The sequence below is a fragment of the Euprymna scolopes genome, chromosome 19, assembly GCF_053919585.1.
Source record: "Euprymna scolopes isolate OS-2025 chromosome 19, ASM5391958v1, whole genome shotgun sequence".
NCBI classification, from domain to species: domain Eukaryota; kingdom Metazoa; phylum Mollusca; class Cephalopoda; order Sepiida; family Sepiolidae; genus Euprymna; species Euprymna scolopes.
Genome location: NC_136500.1, coordinates 143701034 through 143724339, shown reverse-complemented (window position 1 = coordinate 143724339; position 23306 = coordinate 143701034). Strand labels below are relative to the sequence as shown.

The 23306-nt window shown below is 33.0% G+C and overlaps 1 long non-coding RNA gene across 1 annotated transcript in view; it reads left to right on the top strand.

The window, feature by feature from the left end:
* LOC145240013 (uncharacterized) overlaps positions 1-16960 on the top strand; it is a 43035-nt gene extending 26075 nt beyond the window's left edge. The window contains exon 3 of the long non-coding RNA XR_013862460.1: positions 16694-16960. This is a non-coding gene — a long non-coding RNA (uncharacterized LOC145240013). The remainder of the gene's footprint in view (positions 1-16693) is intronic.
* Positions 16961-23306: the final 6346 nt, after the last annotated feature.

Here is a 23306-nt window from a genome sequence, read left to right as displayed (position 1 = left end):
AATTCTTTATTTCCACAGTCTTGGTCGACTTTACACGTTTCTTTGAACCAGGTTTACGTGCTAAATGTTTTAATGCTTCATCAATTTCAAAGTTCTCATCACGATATCAATTTTCCAAGTTTTCTATTTAGAAGCTTTTCATATATACTTTTTTTTCGTTTTTCTTAAAAAGTATTCCATTCATTTATTGGAATAAATTTTTCTATATATATTACTCCTTAATTGGAATTCATTTTTGAGATCAGCATTATATATATTAATTTATTTTTATTTCGGACTACTATTCTCATCTTTATTAGTTGTTGTTTTTCATCTTTTATTGGTTTGTTTTATTCACAACGTTTCGGCCAACTATTCCTCAGGCCTTCGTCAGGTGGTAACCGCGACGGATAGGAACTTTGAATCTCCTAACTGCATTCTCAGCAATCACTGCCATCCGTAGTTGTTGTCGTCTCACCATATTTTGGCCAAGTAAACCTCTGAACATTGTCTGAAGATAGCGGTTTCAATCCCACCCAAAGCGTGCCAGAGGTTTACTTGGCCAAAATGTGGTGAGACGACAACAACTACGGATGGCAGTGATGGCTGAGAATGCAGTTAGGAGATTCGAAGTTCCTATCCGTCGCGGTTACCACCTGACGAAGGCCAGAGGAATTAGTTGGCCGAAACGTTGTGAATAAACAAACCAATAAAAGATGAAAAACAACAACTAATAAAGATGAGAATAATAGTCCGAAATAAAAATAAATTAAATTTTTCTATGTAAAAATTTCCTGTATTGTATATGGTCTTTTCCATATCAATGTACTGAATTCTAACCAGGTCTCTCAGATTTTCAATAAGTTGTTCAGGGTAAATAAGTTTCCAGCCTGAAAATATTTTGATGGCATGATTCATGGATTCAGCCTTATTATTTGTCCATGTTTTAGAATTTTTATTCTTTCATCTTAGTCTGCATACATAGTTTTAAATTTATTCAATCATAGCTTGCATGTATGAATCATTTTGTGGATCAAAATCAATTTCATTAATTGCATTTCATGCAGAATTAAACTCTGATTAATTTTTTGCTTCTAATAGGACATATTTTCCACAAAATATATTTTTTATTGATTGTCTGTATGCATTTGGCATATTGGCATCGTTTACAAATCTAACCATATTTTCCTTTTAATGTCTAGCACATGAATATCGTGTTGCATTCCCAAATACTGCATCCAATGCTTTTACGATGGCTTTCCCGTGATCTGATCCAATCTGAATTTGATCAGAAAGATTTAAACAAATATTTTTTTAATTTTTGCTAACTTAGATGTTATATGGCTAAAAATGCGTGGTAGACTTCATAAGTTGACGTCCTATGTAAGAGTATTAGGCCAATGAATACTGGATTATTCTTGGTTCTTTTAGATATTTTTGTATTTTTAAAGTTCATCAATGTCAGAAAATAAGGATCTAAGTTGAATGTTCTATCAATCACAACTATAGATTTGTCATCCATACAAGAGCAAAGATCCTTAATTTGGTCGTTTGTGTAAAGTATTAGAGCTGGAATATCAGCGTCTATTTTAACAACAATCGTAATGAATCCATCACCAATTAAGATTAAACATTTTTATAGCTGACCAGATAAGTTTGTAATTGTTAGTTGAGAGTTTTTTTATCTTTTTCTTTCAGATTTGTAATGACTTTGTAGTCAGCAGTCTCAGTTGGCATGTTGAGGTATATCTTTTTAGTTATGTTTTCTTTGATGCTGTCTAGAGTTCCAGGATTGGTTCTTATTTTTTGCTGCTCAAAGGTTGAATACCATTATATTAATAGAACATAAGCTCATCTACATGTGGATTTTGTGTATCAGAAATAACTGTAATCCGTCTTTTAAAGGTTTTATCAAGTTTGTGAAGAACTTCATGTCTAATTATTATTATTTCTGCATTGTCAGGCTGTGCTTCTATCAAGATGAACTTTCGTTTAGTATTGTTTTTCTTAAAAAGAATTCGTTGTTTCTTTTATATATTACTTGGAAACTTTTCTGAATATAATAGTCAACATCTTATACCTTTTTATGAAGATCCCATTCACCACAATCCTCATAAAATGATCTTTTTATGCCTATATTTATATTTTTTTCTATCAAATCTCAGCATAAATTGGCAATTTTTTTAAGGTGACTTGGAAAATTATTTAAAATATCTTTATACTTTAAAAAATACTGATATAGCTTTTTACCTGAACTTATATAAGTCATACATTTAGAAACCTCTTCCATATCATATGCACATTTATTGATTGATTGACTGATCAAAATGTTTCATCTCAATTTGATTCGAAATTTCACATGAAACTGGAGTATCATTTAGAATTTCAGCTTCATTGGTAACGCTTCCTGAATCACTACTGCTTGAATCAATGCTAATAGGGACATTTCCTTGTGAAGACTCTTCCAATGAAACAAAATGGTTTGGTCTCCAATATATATTCCCACAATATATATATATCCCCACATTATATATATATACTTTTTCTTTGCTCTTACATTGTATATTGCATTAAGCTTAGGTATATCAGTTAATCTATTTAATGGTGGATATATATAGAATGTACTCTTATATCATGTGCTAAAGTGCTATGAACAATATTAATTGGTTTGCCCAATCATAAATTGACAAACACGACTCTAGAGCAGCATAAAAAAACAATATTATGAGGGATTTTATTTTTTATATGATTTTTGTTTAGTATTATATAGAGCGATATTTAGAGTCGTATCAGTAAGTGATATTTTTCGGTACCAAATAAAGATCTGGAAATCGCATTATATAGGCAGTTTCCATCTGTCCTAGTTTTGACTGCAATAAAATTCCGAGTGTTAAATTTGTATAAGAAATCTGATGCTATTTTATCTTCTTCAATTAAGCCATTTTGAATTTTAAAGATATTTATAAATTTTAAATTAATACTTTCTATTTTAGCAATATTGGTACGTTTTTCATTATCTTTCAATGATTCTTTTAGTCTTGTCAGGGAATCAAGAAAAATCTTTGGATTATCTATACGGACTGCACACAAAAATTTCCCTCGGTGGATTACTAACGTAATGTACTTCCACACTAACGTAATGTACTTAAAAAATTTTTTTTTTTATTACATTTTCACCTCAAACAAGGCAAATTGCCACTTTGGTGTAGGGGGCTACTATCAGGGGCAACAACTACTGGGGTACTATGTAGGGATTTGGGCAGCAAGATGTCGGTTCACGTTACACTTGAACTTCTGCACGTCAGTACTGTTGGGGAAGCAGGGACCTGGAATGGAATTCCAGAGTCTAGCGGTTCTGGGGAAGAAACTATTGGAGTAAAAAGATCTTTTACATCTAGGGATCTCTACAGTGTGGGGGTGGGATTTAGCAGCCTGTCGGGTTTATCGAGGGTGCTCACGTCGTGGGGGCACAAGTGATTGCAGTTCGTCAGAGCATTCACCACTAAAATACTTGTAGAAAAGGCAGAGGGATGCAACATTTCGTCGATGGGACAGAGGCTGAAGCTTAGATGCCAGTTCAGGGCCTATCAGGTCTGCGACTCTCTTTTGAACCTTGTCAAGGAGCGAGAGACTAGTAGCAGATGCACCAGCCCAGATGTGGCAGCAATACTCCATACATACTTGCAATAACCCTTATCCCTGAGTGGCTTCCGGACCTTGATAAGTGGTGATCACTGTGTAAAAAAAAAAATTTAGTAAGAGTTGCTTTTTCGTGCTCATTTAGTTTAAAGCAGTCAAGTGAATCCAGTTTTCGCAACATTCACATTGTATAGATTTATCAATTAATTTAAAATTTCACATATTCTTTGTGTGTTAATTCAAAACGTTTCCAGAGTATTTTACTTTAATGAAAGAATCTTTAGGGTTATTTATGACAATGCAATATTAAAAAATCAAAGAGTACAAGGATTCAAAGTAATGTAAAATCGTGTTAAAATGTATATTTTTTTAGTGAGATGAAAATATTTTAAAGAAATAACAAATTATATAGTTTTTAGTGAAAAATACTAAGTGTAATTTATTACTTGAGTTGACTTTGCTCAACCCTCACAAATTTTACTTTTAATATTTACATTTAAGAATGATAATCAAATGATTTGTACAAATCCAGATAGAATCCAAAAATTCTTTGATTTAATTCCATTAAAATAAAACTTAATACTTTTTTTTATCAAATATTAATACAAAATATTATAGATTATTTTTTACAAATAATAGTCTCGGTTTTCCAAGTAAATGTTAGCGAAATTAAACGTTGTAAGTAAATCACTCTCAAGATGTGGTATCTGAGGTGAAAATGTGTAAAAATAACTTTTATTCATTTTTATCAATATTTTTATGTTTATTTGTGGCATAAATATATGAAGATCATTGTAAACATAAATTTTATTCAATTTTATTCTTTAGAAAAGATAATTCATGAGTATGCCAAACACAATTTTATCAAACAAAGTCACTTTCGTTTAAGACGAAAAAAGAAGCAAACTTCATACCCGGTGTATAATTTTGATTTTTTACAAATAATAAACGCGGGGTTTCTTATATATTTTTATGCTTATTTCCTAGGTAAATGTCTAAACATTCTTGTAAAAATAAACTTTATTCAATTTTATTCTTTATAAAAAATAATTCATAAGTACGACAAAGAACAATTTTACCAAACAAAGTCAGTTTCGTTAAAGAAAAAAACAAAAGCCAAATTCATAGCCGGTGTATAATTTTGATTTTTTTACAAATAATAAACGCGTTTTTTCATATATATTTTATGCTTATTCGCTAGGTAAATTTCTAAATATTCTTGTAAAAATAAACTTTATTCAATTTTATTCTTTATAAAAAATAATGAGTACGCCACACAGAAATTTATCAAAAAAATAGTTTTGTTTTACAATCGAAAACGCTGTTTTTAACATATTATTTTATTTTTATTCACGAGATAAAACTATAAAATAAGTTGTTTTTTCTATAGACATTTGTGTTTATAACGGAATGAAATTTGGCGCGTTGCGTACTTTTTGGTGAGCTGGCGTCCTGGCGTGACAAAAAGAATTACTGCACACACACACGCAAAAACGCACGCACACACACACACACACACACACACACACACACACACACACACACACACACACACACACACACACACACACACACGCACACACACACACACACACAGTTCTGTACATACCTATTATGTTTCGTTCCGTATATCATTTTATTTGATATCTGATAAACGACTTATCAGCCACAAATTCAGTTGTGATATTCGTTTTCAGCATACTGAAAAGACTTAAGAATCAACATTTCGAATATTAACGAAACATACACACACACAAACACAGGCACACACACACACACGCACATACACACACACAATTCTGTACATACCTGTTCTGTTTCGTTCCGTATAGCATTTTTATTTAATATCTGGCAAATGACTAATCAGCCCCAAATTTATTTGTGATATTCGTTTTCAGCATATCCAAAAAGACTTCAAAATCGACATTTCGAATGTTAACGAAACACACACACACACACACGCACGCACAAACGCACACACACAAACACAGACGCTGGCAAACACATAAGCACACATACACACGCACACACACACACACACACACACACACACACACACACACACACACACACACACACACACAAACACGCACAAACGGAACCACACACACATACACACACACACAAAATTCTGTACATACCTGCTATGTTTCGTCCTGTACATGATGATTTGATATGTGGTAAACAACTTATCAGCCCCAAATTGAATTGTGATATTCCTTTTCAGCATACCGAAAAGATTTAAAAATCAACATTTCGAATGTTAACGAAATACAGACAGACACACACACACCCAAACTTACACACACACGCACTCGCGCAAACACACACATACACACACGCACACACACATGCACGCACGCAAACTCACACACACACACACACACACACACACACACACACACACAAATTCTGTTTTTACCTTTTAATTTACATTCCTTATATCATTGAATTTGATATCTGGCAAACGACTTATGAGCCCCAAAGTTAATTGTGATATTCGTTTTCAGCATACCAGAAAAGATTTCAGAAACGACATTTCGAATGTTTACGAAACACAGACACACACACATACACACACACACGAACACACACACACACATGCAAACATACACACACGTATGCAAACACACACGTGCACGCAAACACACACATGCACACAAACACATGCATACATGCAAACACACACAGACACACAAACACACACACAATTCTGTAAATACCTGTTATGTTTCTTTCCTTATATATCATTGTATTTAATATCTGGTAAACGACTTATCAACCCCAATTTAATTGTGATATTCGTTTTCAGCATACTAGAAAAGACTTCAAAATCAACATTTCGAATGTTAACGTTGAGTAGCAACGATTTTTATATCAGTATTTAACAAACATCAAATAACTTTGGACTATAAAGAATGTTCTACTTGATGAATTTTCGTCATTGTTGGATAGATTACTCTTTTCGATATGACAATTAAATACTTAATATTCTTTTAGCTTTAAACGACACTTAAAATAAAACATGATTTTTAGAGTACTTTTTAACAAACACCAAATTACTTTGAACTATAAATAATTGTGTACGTGATGAATTTTCGCCATTTTTGGATATATTACTCTTTTCGAGATATCAATTAAGTACATATGGAGGTTGATGGTGTTTTCTTCCGATATACACCGAGACGACGGTCTCATGTCCATCATTTCGGTCTTGTTCTAACTTAAGTCTCAACACTAGTTTTATTTCGAAGTATATAAACACTTTAAAATAAGTTAAAACATAAAGAACTTCCTAGTTTCTTAAAGGTGGACAACTCTGACTTTTCGAATTATCTCCCTTGTCTATGACCAGTGAACAACTTACACACACACACACACACACACACACACACACACACACACACACACACACACACACACACACACACATATGTCAACGCGATGGTTCTAGGTTCAATCCTCGGCTTGGGAGAGGTATCAGTCTAGCGGCACTGATGAGTTGTGATACAACGAAACAGGACTGTATGTCGATGACTACAAATATTTTAAGCCCCCCCCCCGCTACTTAATTGGCAAAAAAAAAAAAAAAAATGCGACGCTCGCTCTTTGTTTATAAACAAGCAGTTAGAGCACTGTAAACGTGGTGGACAAATGTTTGTTTAAATAGACATTTAGCGAGATAATTTACAGGCGCCGCTCCCATGGGTCAATCGGTAGAACTGCTGACTGTCAACGCGATGGTTCTAGGTTCAATTCTCGGCTTGGGAGAGGTGCTAGTCAAGCGGTAGGTGTGTCAGAAACTTCGTGAAAAATATTGAATGATTCCACACCCTGTCTTCCAAGCTTATAACTACTCGAAAAATGTAAGTCAAACCCTATTTTTTTTTCAATTAAAGGAGCAAGGACAAAGGTTTCGTAAAAATAAAAAACAAAAAACAAAAACAAAAAAAAACAACGTGTTTTAAAAAAAAAGAAAAGTTTTTAACTTTGGATTTACAGGTAAATTTCTAAAAAAGACTTCTTTTTTTGTTTTAAATTTTAATATATTATTTATTGATCTTTTATCTTCAATCTGTTATATATAAAACTTTGGTGAGTAAATTAATTATTCCAAGCTTATAACTCATCGAAAAATGTAATTCAAACCTTAAATTTTTTTTCAATTAAAGGAGCAAGGATCAAGGTTTCGTTTAAAATAAAACAAACAAACAAACAAAAAAACAAAAAACAAACAACGTGTTTGTTTAAAAAAAATAGGGGTTTAAACTTCGGACTTCACAGGTAAATTTCCAAAAAACTGTTCTTTTCTTATTTGGTTGTTTTAAATTTGAATATATTATTTATTTATCTTTTATCTTCAATTTGTGATATATAAAACTTTGGTGAGTAAATTAATTATTTACTTTTTAATAGACCTTTCAAAATTCGGGGGGGGGGGCGTGAATAAAAAAAACCTTTGTCTAAAATATTATATTCGGTTTATTGGAAAGAGCATAACATTTCACATTGACTCTGATAATATCGTAAAAATAGAATCAATAGAAAAATGTTGATAGATTTTTAAAGTTTAAAAATTGAAAAATAATGAACTCGTAAAATTCAATTAATTTCACTACTGTTTTTTTTAAATAAAAAAATATTTCTATTACTTTTAAAACAACTTTAATAGTTTATTTTGGAAGTATAACCCATAAAAAAATAAACAACCCACTTTTAAAAGAGAAATTACAAGCTTTTTATATTGTATTCGCAGTTTCGTGTTAGGAGTGTCAAAAATTCCTACAAAAATTCTGATACACCTAGTCTAGCGGCACTGATGAGTTGTGATACAACAAAACAAGACTGTATGTCGATGACCACACACACACACACACACACACACACACATACACACACACACACATATATATATATATATATATATATATATATATATATATATATATATATATATATAACTACTTAATTTACTCACATAAAATTAATATACGAAAGTATAGATTTATGTGTAAACTTTAAGTATTTACTTCAAAAGTGCTCAATACGTAGGTAGAGAGAATATTCTGCGTTTCATCCACTCTAGGACTCTTCAGCCTGAAGAGTCCTAGAGTGGATGAAACGCGGAATATTCAGTGTAGCTTAATAGCCATATATATTTTATATACGTTCTTCACTGATGATAGACAAGGGAGATAATTCCCAAAAGAAAGTTATCTCCCGTCTTTTATCAGGGAAGAAATATATTTATAAATATATACATATATAACTGTGTGTGCGTGTATATATATATGTATATCTATCTATCTATCTATCTATCTATCTATATATATATATATATATATATATATATATATATATATATATATATATATATATATATATACTTCTTCGCTGATAAAAGACAAGGGAGATAACTTACTATATATTCTTCAGGGAAGATAATTCAAAAAGTTAGTTATCTACCTTTATGAAACCATCTAACAATATACATACACCTACATATATTATATATATATATGTGTGTGTATATATATATATATATATATATATATATATATATATATATATATATATATATATATATATATATATATATATATATATATATACTAGCAAAAGTACCCGTCGTTGACTTGTTTCAAAAAAGCCTACAGAAAATGGACTCTGATTTATGAACGTATGATAGGCTATGAAAAGAAGGGTTGTAAAGAGATAGCTTTGACTTTTGGGGTATCAAAACCAAAGCAAAATATGATTAACGTAAAAATAAAATAGATAAACCCCATAAGTTATTATACCATACCTGTTCACACTGAAACACTTATCACAATATTCTGTAGATCTATATTAAAAACCTTGTTAAACTTTGTGACATATTTCCATTCTATGGAGGTCAGCCGCGAACGAATACCCCATAATTTTATTATACCATATTTCTTCAAACTGAAACATAATTATCAAAGTATACTTACGCAGATAGATATGAAAAGTCTTTATTAAAGTTTGTGCCTATTTCTATTCTATGGAGGCCAGGCGCGAACACAGACCCCACAATTTTATTATATTATCCCTATTTAAGTTAAAACATATTTATCAAAGTATTATTATGTACATCTATATCAAAAACACTTGTAAACTTTTTTTTTAATTCTTAAATTTTTTATTTCCATACTTTGTGGACTAGGTGCGTACGCAGACCCCACAATTTTAATGAATCATCATTATGCCAGATCAAACTTACCCATTCCTATGTCTCGATACATCTTCTATCATTATATGTGATCAGTTTTCTATAATAGTCAACCATATAGGAGCCAATTCATGACCACACACACACACACACACACACACACACACACACACACACACACACACACACACAGAGAGAGAGACGTTCAGCTTTATATATATATATATATATATATATATATATATATATATATATATATATACACGAACACACATACACTCTCTCTTTCCTTCTGTTGCGTCATCGATCAGAGAAAACTTTTGGTAAGTGTTTACTTTTTTCCCCCTCAACACTTTACAATGAGGGTCTTTGTAGGTTTTCGGGTATGCTGAAACTGAATATTTAATTTAAATTGGACAGGGACGAGTATTTCTCCGACTATTAAGTGGTACCAGTAACGCAATTTCACCAGAAAGATTTTCATTTCGAACAGAGAGATTATTGATTTCAACAGAAAGATTCTGATAGTAAGCAGAAAGATTTTTGCCTGAAAGATTTGGAATTTTGCTTGATTGATTTTAAAGATGTATTACATAGTTGGGCATAAAAATTCCATTAATTACATAATTCTGCATAATTATGTTTAATTTTTCTTAATGATTCTATAGTTTTAAAGATTTATTACATAATTCTGCATAAAGATTCTTAATTTTTCTGAAGGATTCTATAGTTTTAAAGATTTTTTACATAGTTCTGCATAAAGATTCTTAAATTTTCTTAATGATTCTATTATTTTAAAGATTTATTGCATAATTATGCATAAAGATTCTTGATTTTTCTTAATGAATCCATAATTTTAAAGATTTATTACATAATTCTGTATAAAGGTTCTTAATTTTTCTGAAGGATTCTATAGTTTTAAAGATTTATTACATAATTCTGCATTAAGATTATTGATTTTTCTTAATGAATCTATAGTTTTAAAGATTTATTACATAATTTCAACTCATTTCGAAGTGTTTATTCAGCTTGAAAAAACAAGTAAATTTTAGCCAACATTTACGGGTCAGGTCTTTGAAGTCTCAGTAATCGCTCAAAAATAGAGAAACAAAAAACAAAAACAAAAATGATAAAAAAAGCCATCCAATTACGGTGATATTTATTTGGTGGATTTTTACCATAATTTTTTATTCATTTTCGAGTTTTGAACGATTATCGAGACTCCAAAGGTGGCAGCGTTATGTCTAATATTGTCGTTTTAAAAATACAATTATTATAATGTTTAACGAAACAACTAGTTTCAGGAAACAACTGATTTCTAAGATATGATACAAATAGTTATAAAAAGTGGGGGATCACTTTTCTATATTAATTTAACATAAAATAAGCACCTACTTTATGACCACCTTTTATGGGGATCAACATATTGTGGCCTGGTAGGCAAACACAAAAATTACCTTTAAAAACTTGTTTTCTGTGAGTTTTCGGGTGTGCTGAAAACGAATATCACATTTAAAATTAGGACCGGCATTAGTTTTCACGAGACTGAAAAGATACTTTTCCGCATATATGTGCACGCTTGTGCATACAACAATGGCCGCCACTTATAACATAAAGAATTACATTGCTTCATATGCGGAAAACTTATTTGCGGAAAAGTTAAATAATTTTATATTGAATTGTGTTCATTTTACGTTGAACCCCACATAAAGGTTGGCCATAAAGTGAGTACCAATTTTACGTTAAATTAATATAGAAAAGTGATCCCCCCACCCCCCCCACTCTTAAAACCTTTTGTTATTTCATACGCACAATAATAAAATGTGTTTATTTACGTGTTTAGCGATAAAATTCATAATTATTGACTTTTTTGATTTCTTTTCTCCAAAAATGTTTGAAATCTAACAGACACACACACACACACACACACACACACACACACACACACACACACACACACACGATAAATAATAAACTAACCCATGTATATACGCATACATTAATAATAAACTAAAACAAAACAAACATCAAATAAAAAATGTTAGACACACAAACAAATAATTGGGGGGGGGGTTCAACCAATTCTGTACTTTCATCTAACAATTTAGTAAACAAAGGATACCGTACAAAACTCGGTACTCCTGGAGCGTTGAGTTCCATGGCGACCAGCATAAAAAAAACACGCGTCGCTCCCTTCCTGACGCAAGCGCACGTAACACCTTTTTTTATTTACTGACGTTGTCGTAGTAACTAAACGATTATCTGTCACATTATTTTGAAAAAAAAAGGTTTTACTCTTTATGAATATTAAAAGAAAAATTACTAAACATTTATTAATAATGCCTCACTTTTACAGACATTTGTTTTTAAATTTCTTTAATGACGACTTTTATCGACTTTTTCTTTTTTTTTAATAGCATTTGCGGATGGGTATGCTGACATTTGTTTTAATTTCTTTTTAAATGACGTTTTATCGGCTTTCTTTTTTTTTTTTTAATAGCATTTGCGGATGGGTAAAAAAAAAAAAAATAACTAAACCATTTACTGATAATTTCTCACTTTTACAAATATTTTTAACAAATAAATTTTATCAAAGTCAAGATACCGAGAAATTGTCAGTAAATAGCTTCGTTATTTTTTTTCGTTTTTTACCCATCCGCAAAATGTTATTAAAAAAAAGTCGATAAAAGTCGTCATTTAAAAAGAAATTTAAAAACAAATGTCTGTAAAAGTGAGGCATTATTAACAAATATTTAGTAATTTTCTTTTAATATTCATAAAGAGTAAAACTTTTTTTTCAAAATAAATAATGTGACAAATAATCGTTTAGTTACTACGACAACGTCAGTAAATAAAAAAAAGTGTTACGTGCGCTTGCATTTTGTCATTATTTCATTGTAAATATAAAGGCATTATATATTTTAATTTTAAAAAAAAAAAAAGGAAAAGCCATTGTATATAATTTTATTGTTTAAAAAAAAAATGTACATATTGTCATCTGGGGCTTTAAGTAGATCCAACTCCTAGAGTGAATGCGGTATTGTGGTGATTGCAACTAGTGATAGGGAATAGACAAGTGGACGACCCCCGACACCCATCTCCCCCCCCCCACACCCTTTCTGGCCTCATGCCACATTTAAAAAGAATTAGTTGCCTGTTTTATATAATTTTAACCCTAAAATTCTGTAAAATTTGTGATTTTTCTTCTTAAATAAATATTTAAAAAATAGTGCGGATCAGTAAGTGCATTAGCACCAACAAACTTAACTGTGATATTCGTTTTCAGCACCCCCGAAAACTGACGCAAGAGATTCGTTCATTTTTTTTTTTCATAATTTAGGACGCTAATTATGCTGTCAGCAAGCTTACATGGGTACTTGTGCATTTAACGAACCAGACGTAACTCAGCATTTGCTCGGCTTTGTCCGGCGCATGACGTCAACAGCCGGATATAACCGAGCGTTGCCGATTAAGCAGACGAGAATCTCGCTATCAATTGGAAGAGTGTCACAACTCAAGAAACGCTTATTTGAAGAGAGTTTAAAAAAAATTGTTTTAAAAAGATAACTGACGAAATAATAATGAATATTACAAACCTTGCGGACCAGCTCCAGACCCCAGAGGCTGCACTAAACTTTTGCCAGCAACGGAAATTGTTGGCAGAAGAGAAAAGGTGTTAATTTACATTTTGGCCAGGATTGTGTACTTGCAAAGAGAACAAGCCTTTCCGACGGTTACGGTTGGAGGTGTAGAAGTGTAACATGTCGTCGATGGACCTCCATTAGGATTGGGACCTTCTTCTCAAAATCCCGACTAATCATCGCGTGTATCATAAAAATAATATACTTATGGGCGTTCGAGATGGCATCTACAAAAAATCTCCATCGCGAATGTGGGTTACGTTCTCGCCACACAATCGTGGATTGGAAAATTTGCTGCGTGATGCAGGGACTATTTTCTTAGGAATCCCCGGCAGATTGGAGGCCCAGGCCATACGGTAGAAATCGACGAGCTCGTTTTAACCGCCGGCAGACTTGTGACACCGGTCTGGGTCTTCGGTGGATACGACCCCGCCGAAAAGGAGGGTTTCTTGGTCACTGTACCAAATAGGAAGGCCGAAACCCACCTTCCACTAATAAATAAAAAGGGGTTTGTATTACTGCACACAGATTCGAAAAAGTTGTCAAAAAACAAATATATAACAAATATTATCAAAGGCAAGATAAGTTACTTTTCTATCAAACTTTTCTACAAATCCTTGTTTCTGGCGAAAAAAATGTACAAATAATCCTTGTTCCTGCCCCCCCCCCCTTTTTACGTTAAAAATTGAAAAAAAAAACCAAAAAAAAAAAAACAGTTCAGACAAAAAAAAGTTAACAAAAAAAACTTGTCTTATATGTATTTATTTTGAAAACAGAAAACAATTCCAAACAATAATTTAAAAAAAAAAACAATAATAAAAAAGACAAATGAACGGTAGGTTTTTGCTTTTTATTTATTTAATTTTTTTGTTTCTACATTTTACAATTTCATTGCACAGTTATTTTGTTGTAGCGTTGTTTTTATTTTATCGCCAACGCTCGGTTTTATCCAGCTGTTGACGTCATGATGCGCCGGACAAAGCCGAGCAAATGCTGAGTTACGTCTGGTTCGTTAAATGCACAAGTACCCTTACACGAGCGGTTTACAAAAATAGATAATTTTTTACATTAGGTCCACCTCCACAATTTTCTTTTAAATGACGACTTTTAGAGGCTTTTGACTATGCTGAATACGGAAATGGCATTGAAATTTTGCAGAAATAAGTAGTTATCGAGATATAAAAAGTTGTATTATGCATTGTATTCTTTGGCAGCCATCTTTTTTACGCAGGTGCGCACGCCATAAACAAATCTACGCGTATAACAAAGATGGCCGCCAAAGAATACAATGCATAAAATAATTTTTTTATATCTCGATAACTACTTATTTCTGCAAAATTTTAATGCGATTTCCGTATTCAGCATAGGCGAAAACCTATTTGAGTTGTCATTTAAAAGAAATTGTGGAGGCAGACCTAATCTGAAAATATATCCCCAAATATACTTTTGTTTTTCGTTTTTTTTTTGGGGGGGGAGGTTGATGCTGCACAGCCAGTCAACCAGAAAAGACATACCAAATATGAAGTAGGGGGTCCATTTTGGGTGAGACCACCTGGAAACCGGTGTACCACCAAATTCAAGCGAGGACGAATCTCTGGAGTGATCAGCCAGCAGTCGGTCCTAGTTGACGGAACCCCGCGCCATGTGCGCGATCTTCGCCTGGCTTCTGAGGTGCATCATACAATTACAGAGGAGAGCAATGAATCCTCAAGTGATGAACTACTGATGAACGAAATCAACAGATTACAGAGTGATGATTATAGTTCATCTGACGCGGCGGAAACAGAATCAGAACCAGACCCGAAACCAGAACCAGAATCTGAATCAGAACCTGAACCTGAATCTGAACCAGAGCCAGAGCCAGAGCCAGAACCAGAACCTATGAATGTGCCCCTGCGCAGAAGTAAGCGGACTAAGAGAGTAACCCTGCAGTGGAGTGCACTCTGTGTGATCATCAGATCAGGGGGGGGGGAGTGTAATACTCACCAGAATAGCAAGCGTCCGTGTATTTGTGGATGTGCGTGCGAGCGGTGGTTTGACGGAGGAGGGGTGGACTTGCCGCAGGAAAGTGTTGGGTGGGAAAAGAGAAAAAAGATGGCGCCTGGTGTTTTATAAACTGTGGTCTCGCGAGATCACGCGAAAACAGAGGGCACACATGCAAATGAGACAGGGTGAAAAACTGCACAAAAAGCAAGCTTGAGTGAGAGGAAGGGACAGTGTCGTTACAGTCACGAGGTTATTGTGTTACTATTGCGAGCGTTGGTGACGATTGAAGTTGAATTCGATACAAAGAATATGCATCGTAATTATATAAAAATATTTAGCATACTATCATCATCATTTTCATTTTGGATGAGTATTATAATTTTGTTGTAATTGTAAAAAATAGTAAATATAATGATTAAATCATAATAAAAAAAATAGCTCTTAAAAATTAATCTAATGAATAAATACTAAAAAATAAATGTAAAGTTAAAAATTAGTAATAACTAAATTATAAATAATCCAATAATAAACACTAAAAATAAAAAAATTAAATATGTTACATTGTATAAATAATGAGAGAATAAACACTATAAAAACAGTGATAATACTAAAATAATATGGGTACTAAGCAGTATGACTTTTATGTTCTTAATAAATATAACTCTACTAGAGAATAAGTGATAAATCGTTACAAAAATAACCTTATTATTAGTAAAGTTATATTGCTGATCCAACATAGAAAATGATACTAATAATGGCATATTAAAAAATAGCAATTATTAGATTAATGATGTTGTTTACCATAAATTACTATTAGTTGCGCTCACCTTGTAAAATTACAAGTATTTAGAGCTTGACCTTTAACCTCATGGCAGCAAAATTCACGCCCAGAATCAATAAAAAATATTGCTGCATGTATAAATACCCTTTACGTAAATTTTCAAATGTTTATACCCAAAATTGACTGAATGGTTTGCTAGAGACGGCAAAGTTCAAACCTAGCATAATGACTGTCTTTTGCAATTCTGTCACCACTATTTTATACATGTTAGAAATGTCGAAAGACGAGATTTATATGTCTAGCAGTGGTCTTAGATATATTTTCTACATTAATACATCGAAAAAGCAATAAAAAACGAAAAAGAAATTTACACGTGTGCAAATTAGTCCTTATAGTCGTCGCCCCCTCAATAAAACGACATGATTCCATTTCCGTTTGATTACAACTAATCTCTTTTTCTTTCTTTTTTTTCAGCTCCCAGCCGACACTTATACAAGAACTTCTGGTAACGGTCCTGGATATGACCTTAAACTATATCCGATGGTGAGGCCCCAGTTTGCGGGCTTTGGGAAGTGTGCAGCCACCCTTTCATTGCCATTGCTTCCAGGTCCACTCTAACCCGGAGTAGTAGTACCTGCTAGAGTCCCAACTATGGGTTAAATAAAAACTGACTGAAAAAAAGCAAAACAAACATAAGCTATTAAAATATTTTTTCTTTCAATAAACCTTTTAAAACTACAACTCTAGTTTTTGTGTTATCTATTTATCTGTTTTATCGGGACTGAGAGACGTTTCGTGGACGCCTAGTGCCACCAACTAAGTCCTGGTGTGCCTAGACGTCGACGGAGCACTTCCCCCTATCAACTGTGGTTTCACAGAGATATGAAGCGAAGGGTGTGCGTGTCACAGAGAGATTAAGAGAAGGGTGTGCGCGTTCAGAATGCGTGAAAACGCCAGTAGGCAGACTCCCATATAGAACCAGTGTGCCAAGCGTCGACGAGCCACTTTCTAACGCCTGTCAACACCTATACGTGTTGGTAGGCATAAAGTACGAAAATTAGCGACCAGAAATGTTGTGTCATATAATCGCAGTTTTTTTTTTGTGGTCTTTGTTTCGGCGCAGAAATGCGTTTTGGACGCCTACACCCACCATTTCTGGGGTTCGAATAGTTGAAATCTCTATCTTCATTATATGGAAGGCAAGTCTTCAGGACGACCAAAACCAAGGGGTGCCGGTAAGCGTCCAGGGGAGCGAGAAACGCCAGGAGGAACATCCCTGTAATTTTTGTGCTTTTTTTTAAAGTCCAAAAATATTTTTTTCGCAAGAAGAGTAACTTGCCGGGAAAGCATTAGAGATGCCCCATTCGAAGAATAAGATCGATCCTGTGGAAATTGAGGGCTTGAAAAAAAGCGGGTCGCATGTGACGATTCCAAGCAGGAGGTAAGACTTGGCTCAATTAATTAGAGACAGGCGTGGAGAGGATACGGGAATCCTTAAGGGTACCAGGTACCTATATGAGGTAGTACCGTAGGCAAATCACATATAGCTTAATGAGGTGAGAGAAAAGTAAAATATGCCATAGGTTCGTAAGAAGATATAACCTTGTATTTTTTTTAAATACGCATGAATGTGGGATATCTCTGCTGGATCTTGGAAGCTCTGATGAGAGAAAAGAAACATCACAAAAAATCGGACCATTAGATAGAATTTAGTGCGCAAATAGGTATTTTGGTGCAAAGGAGTCAGTTAGTTAAGGATGATATTTTCTAAGTCTTCATCAATTCTAAGGGTCCAAGCAAGGAAATCCGAGCGAATCAGTGGATGAAAGGTATATTTGAAAGCCAACCACGAAGATTAATTATGAGCTTTAAGATGTCCAGGAAAAAGATAAGTTAGTTACAAAACGAAAACAAAGTTCTAATTAATAGAACAACCATGCGGAAGAAAGGATAAAGGACACATTTGGATGAAGAGTCGTCAATTTTGTAAAGAGGTAAAATGAGACCTCAGTTTACGGCGTAAGGGTGGCTGGATGAAGCAGCTGACGTGAGTTATAGGAGGTATTACCCTACACCCAAAAGGAATATGCCAAGGGAGATCAGATAGAGATTCTGGTCTAAAAATAAAATTATGAAGTCAGTTGGAAAAGAGCTGACTTGAAAAAAATGTTTCGTTTTTTGTTTTATGGTGTCTGATCTTTCTTAGCCAAGCGGTTGTGTAGATATAGTAAAAAATGTACTAGAATTTTAAAGTGCGTACATTTTTGGAAAATAAGGATAGACGGAATGTTAGAGAATGGATCGAGAGAGAGGGAGTTGTGTAAATAATATTGAGACACGTTCACCGGAAGTCAGGATCAGCTGATCGGATTGTGTGTGAGTCATGTGATCAGGTTAGCTGAATCGTGGAGATTTGGTTTAGACTAAGAAGAGGACGGACGGCTTCACCATTTTCTCCTCCCCTTCACTGGGGGGGGACGCTGACGTGTATAGAAACGAGACCAAGAGAAACCACACAAGCCAGATTCACTTTCCATCATTCTGCGAGACATCTGGAAAATGAAATAAAAACTATAAAACAAATTCATCGTATTGGTGTGAATGAATATTCGTCTTAAACAAGTACTAGTCTCCCCTCCAAGACGAGATGATTCCAGATGGACCAATATCCAAGACGCAGAAGGTATGTTAAAAATACATGTACCATACACACACACACAACGGCATATGAACATATCATTTAATAGACTGGACCACTAGACGATTACATGACGTTAACCCTGCTTAGATATATCACACACGATCCCCTTTATGATACAACAAATATATAATATACGTCATTTCTTCTAATCCTTTATGATTCGTCTCCTTTATGATATAACACAACACGAACACCAGGCGGCTCGGCAAGGCGAGTATCGATACCAGCCAACAAAAATGTAAAATATGAAGAATTTGTTGTCTATTAAACAAAAACATTAGAATAATTGTAAGAAAAAAATGATTTTTTACCTTTTTATTTTATGCAACATAGTTTTATAACATAATTAACAAAAATAAAAAATGCGACGATATTGTACTTTTTTTATTAAACAAAACATTCAAATACTTTATTTAATGGAATAAATTTTATAGCATTAATAAGCCAAATGTAAACTATGAAGAACTAATTGTTTATTAAACAAAAATATTCGAGTAATTGTACGAAAAATGATTTTTTTATTATATGCAAAAAAAGTTTTATAAAATTAATAATAAAAAAATTGAAAATACGACAATATCATACTTTTTTTTCATTAAACAAAACATTCAAATACTTTATTTAACGGAACACATTTTATAGCATTGATAACAAAAATTTTAAATATTGAAGAACTAGTTTTTATTAAATTAATAATTAATTACATTTTTTATTAAACAAAAATATTCGAGTAATTGTAAGAAAAATTCTTCTTCTTCTTCTTCTCGTCCTCCTCCTCATCATCATCATCACCATCCTCCTCCTCCTCCCCCTTTTCCTCCTCCTCCGAGGAGGAGGCATTTCATGAACAAATAGTTTCACACCCGTTTACTTCACTGACCTCATTCCATTGTTCTAGAGAGTTTAAAAACCAGCTTGACCGTAAAACAAAATTAGAGATAAACGAAGGAAGGGAACGGCAAAGAAAAAAAGAATGACACAACGCAAAGTGTTTAGTTTAAAAGGACAGTAGGAATTGCCCTTGTTTATTGATAACCCAAAAGGAACGATTGACAAAAAAAAAGAAGGGAAAAGAGAAAGGTAGATTGTCAGGATCAGGAGCTGAACGTCGGTGATATTTGGCAGGGAGTGCTTCAGGGGGCTGCTAAGGTGGATGTCGGTGGTTCTGGCAGGGGGACCGGATATTTGACAGCGGACAACCCTGCCGAACCGACTGAGAGATAACAACGGGGTTCGAGCGCTTTCCGTTGACTTGCACAACAGCCGTGGGCTGTCGATATATCAAGACAATCCACTTGCAGAAGTCCGGTTTTCGGCGACCTCTAAGACAGATGCCACGAAACAATGGCCGACCCTATTGAACGCCTTGGACCGATCTCTACTGCTTCCTCAGAATTGAGTGGCGACGGATATGCTGTATTCATGCGATGAGGTTGTTACAACAGTCGCCGCTCTCAATAAGGAAACAAATTAGTAGCATTAATTCCTCAGTAAATTAATCACAACAAATCGAGCCTCAAAAGTGAATTTATTGTTTAATTTTGATTCGTTTCATAAGTATCTTCAATTTTGTTTAGTGTAGAAAAGGTTTAATTTAAGTTTTTTCTCATCTGATCAAAACGAGAAAACGAGTTGTTACTATTTTAGCATTCAGCGGAAATGACGTCATAGGCTGCTAGCCGGTGTATGTGTGATTGTTTACAATGGAAATAATGACCGGCATGCACAGAATATGAACCATTATGAAGCGCACCGTGACAAGATCTGCGCGTTTAGGGCTAACAATTTTATTTCAAACTTTAAACCGATAGATCAATGGAACAATGAACTAACTGACAAAATAACATACAGACATGCGTACAGTTATTTGAACATTAAACACGTTCAATGTTGTTCAAAAATATACGTGACGGATCGACATTTTCTACAAATGCGGTTTAAGCACCTTGTTTAGTTTCTTTTTTTTCTTTTTTATTATTACATTTTCACCCCAAACAAGGCACATTGCCACTTTGATGTAGGGGGCTACTATTAGGGACACAGGCTACAGGGGTACTAGCTGGGGAGTTGGGCAGCAAGATGTCGGTTCACGTTACACTTGACCTTCTGCATGTCAGTACAATTAGGGAAGCAGGAACCTGGCAGGGAGTTCCAAAGTCTAGCGGTTCTGGGGAGGAAACTACTGGAGGAGAAGGCTCTCTTACATCTAGGGATCTCTACTGTGAAGGGGTGGGATTGTACTGCTTGTCGGTTTGTCGAGGGTGTTTACGTAGAGGGTGTGCAAGTGCTTGCAGTTCGTCGGAACATTCACCGTTAAAGTACTTGTAGAACAGGCAGAGAGATGCTACATTGTGTCAATGGGACAGAGGCTGAAGCTTGGATGACAGTTCACGACCTATTAGGTTGGCGACTCTCTTTTGAACCTTGTCTAGGAGTGAGAGACAAGTGGCATTTGATATACATTCTCAAAAAATTGTGTCTGTGTGTTCGCTCCACTAATTTTTCAAAACACTTGCATTTTGTGTCTGCGTGTTCGTTCTGTTACCTTTCCAAAACATTTGCATTTTGTGTCTGTGCGTTCGTTCCATTGACTTTCTAGCAGATCTGCATTTTAGTACTTATTTACTTGCTATAAGGAAAAGATAAGACCCAAGGTCAGTTTTTAATGTTGGGAAATCCAGCTCCCCAAATACAGAAGATCTAAATGCGATTAGTCTTCTTCCCGTATCACGTTTATCTAAGGGAAATTCCTCCATTTTATGCGGAGATTCGTACATTTTTTTCACACAAAAATTTTGTACGCTGAAATCAATGCAACTTTAATGATTTACATTTTTGGCTACTTTTTTTGATTTTTTAAAATATTGTCTTAAGAAAACGCAACTTCGAGAAATTGTACGAAAACAAAGATGCGACTACATATTTTTTAAAACATTATCGACTTTTTTCGACTACTTTATGTATACATTATGTTAAGGTTTTTAAAAACGTAATCTTTAACATTAAAAAATAGAAGATATTGAAACAATAATTGCAGAAAAATTGAAATTGTCATTTTTATATGACCCTTTTGCACAAGGTTTAAGGGAGATAACTCGATTTTACCAAACAATCTCCCTCCGACCAATGACGAATTGTACAAAAACGGCTTTCTTTCTTTCAAATAAGTAACTATGTTACTATTTATCTTATTCCTTGCGACTAAATGAAAATGCATTCTGATGGATTTAATTTCATAATAAAATGTTATTTTTCTACTTTTGATTAATATAATTATCGATAAAAATAAGAGAAGAACGTGTAAGAATATTTAGAAAAATCAATTTTATTTGGTTTTAAAAAACAATAAATGTTAAAAAAATTAATATAATTTTTTTTTTCAGGGAAGAGAATATCTCTCATAATAATAGTTCTAAAATATTTTTAAGCAATATTTATTCCATTATTTCTAATTTTCCTAACCTTGCAAAAATGGCTTAAGTTTCCGTAAACGATTTCTGAAGGCATAAAACAATTTTGCGAAACAACTATTTGTTATACAAAAATCAAAACAAAGCAGAATAAAAAAAAAACAATAACAAATAATAAAATATCTTTTTTCAAAATGATATCCAAATTACACAAATTACAAATTACACAAATTACAAATTACACAAATTATAAAGTACACAAATTACAAATTACACAAATTACAAATTACACAAATTATAAAGTACACAAATTACAAATTACACAAATTACACAAATTATAAAGTACACAAATTACAAATTACACAAATTATAAAGTACACAAATTATAAAGTACACAAATTACAAATTACACAAATTACAAATTACACAAATTATAAAGTACACAAATTACAAATTACACAAATTACAAATTACACAAATTATAAAGTACACAAATTACAAATTACACAAATTACAAATTACACAAATTACAAATTACACAAATTACAAATTACACAAATTATAAAGTACACAAATTACAAATTACACAAATTACAAATTACAAATAATAAAATATCTTTTTTCAAAATGATATCCAAATTACACAAATTACAAATTACACAAATTACAAATTACACAAATTATAAAGTACACAAATTACAAATTACACAAATTACAAATTACACAAATTATAAAGTACACAAATGACAAATTACACAAATTACAAATTACACAAATTATAAAGTACACAAATTACAAATTACACAAATTACAAATTACACAAATTATAAAGTACACAAATTACAAATTACAAATATTACAAATTACAAAAATTATAAAGTACACAAATTACAAATTGCACAAATTATAAATTACACAAATTATAAAGTACACAAATTACAAATTACACAAATTACAAATTACACAAATTATAAA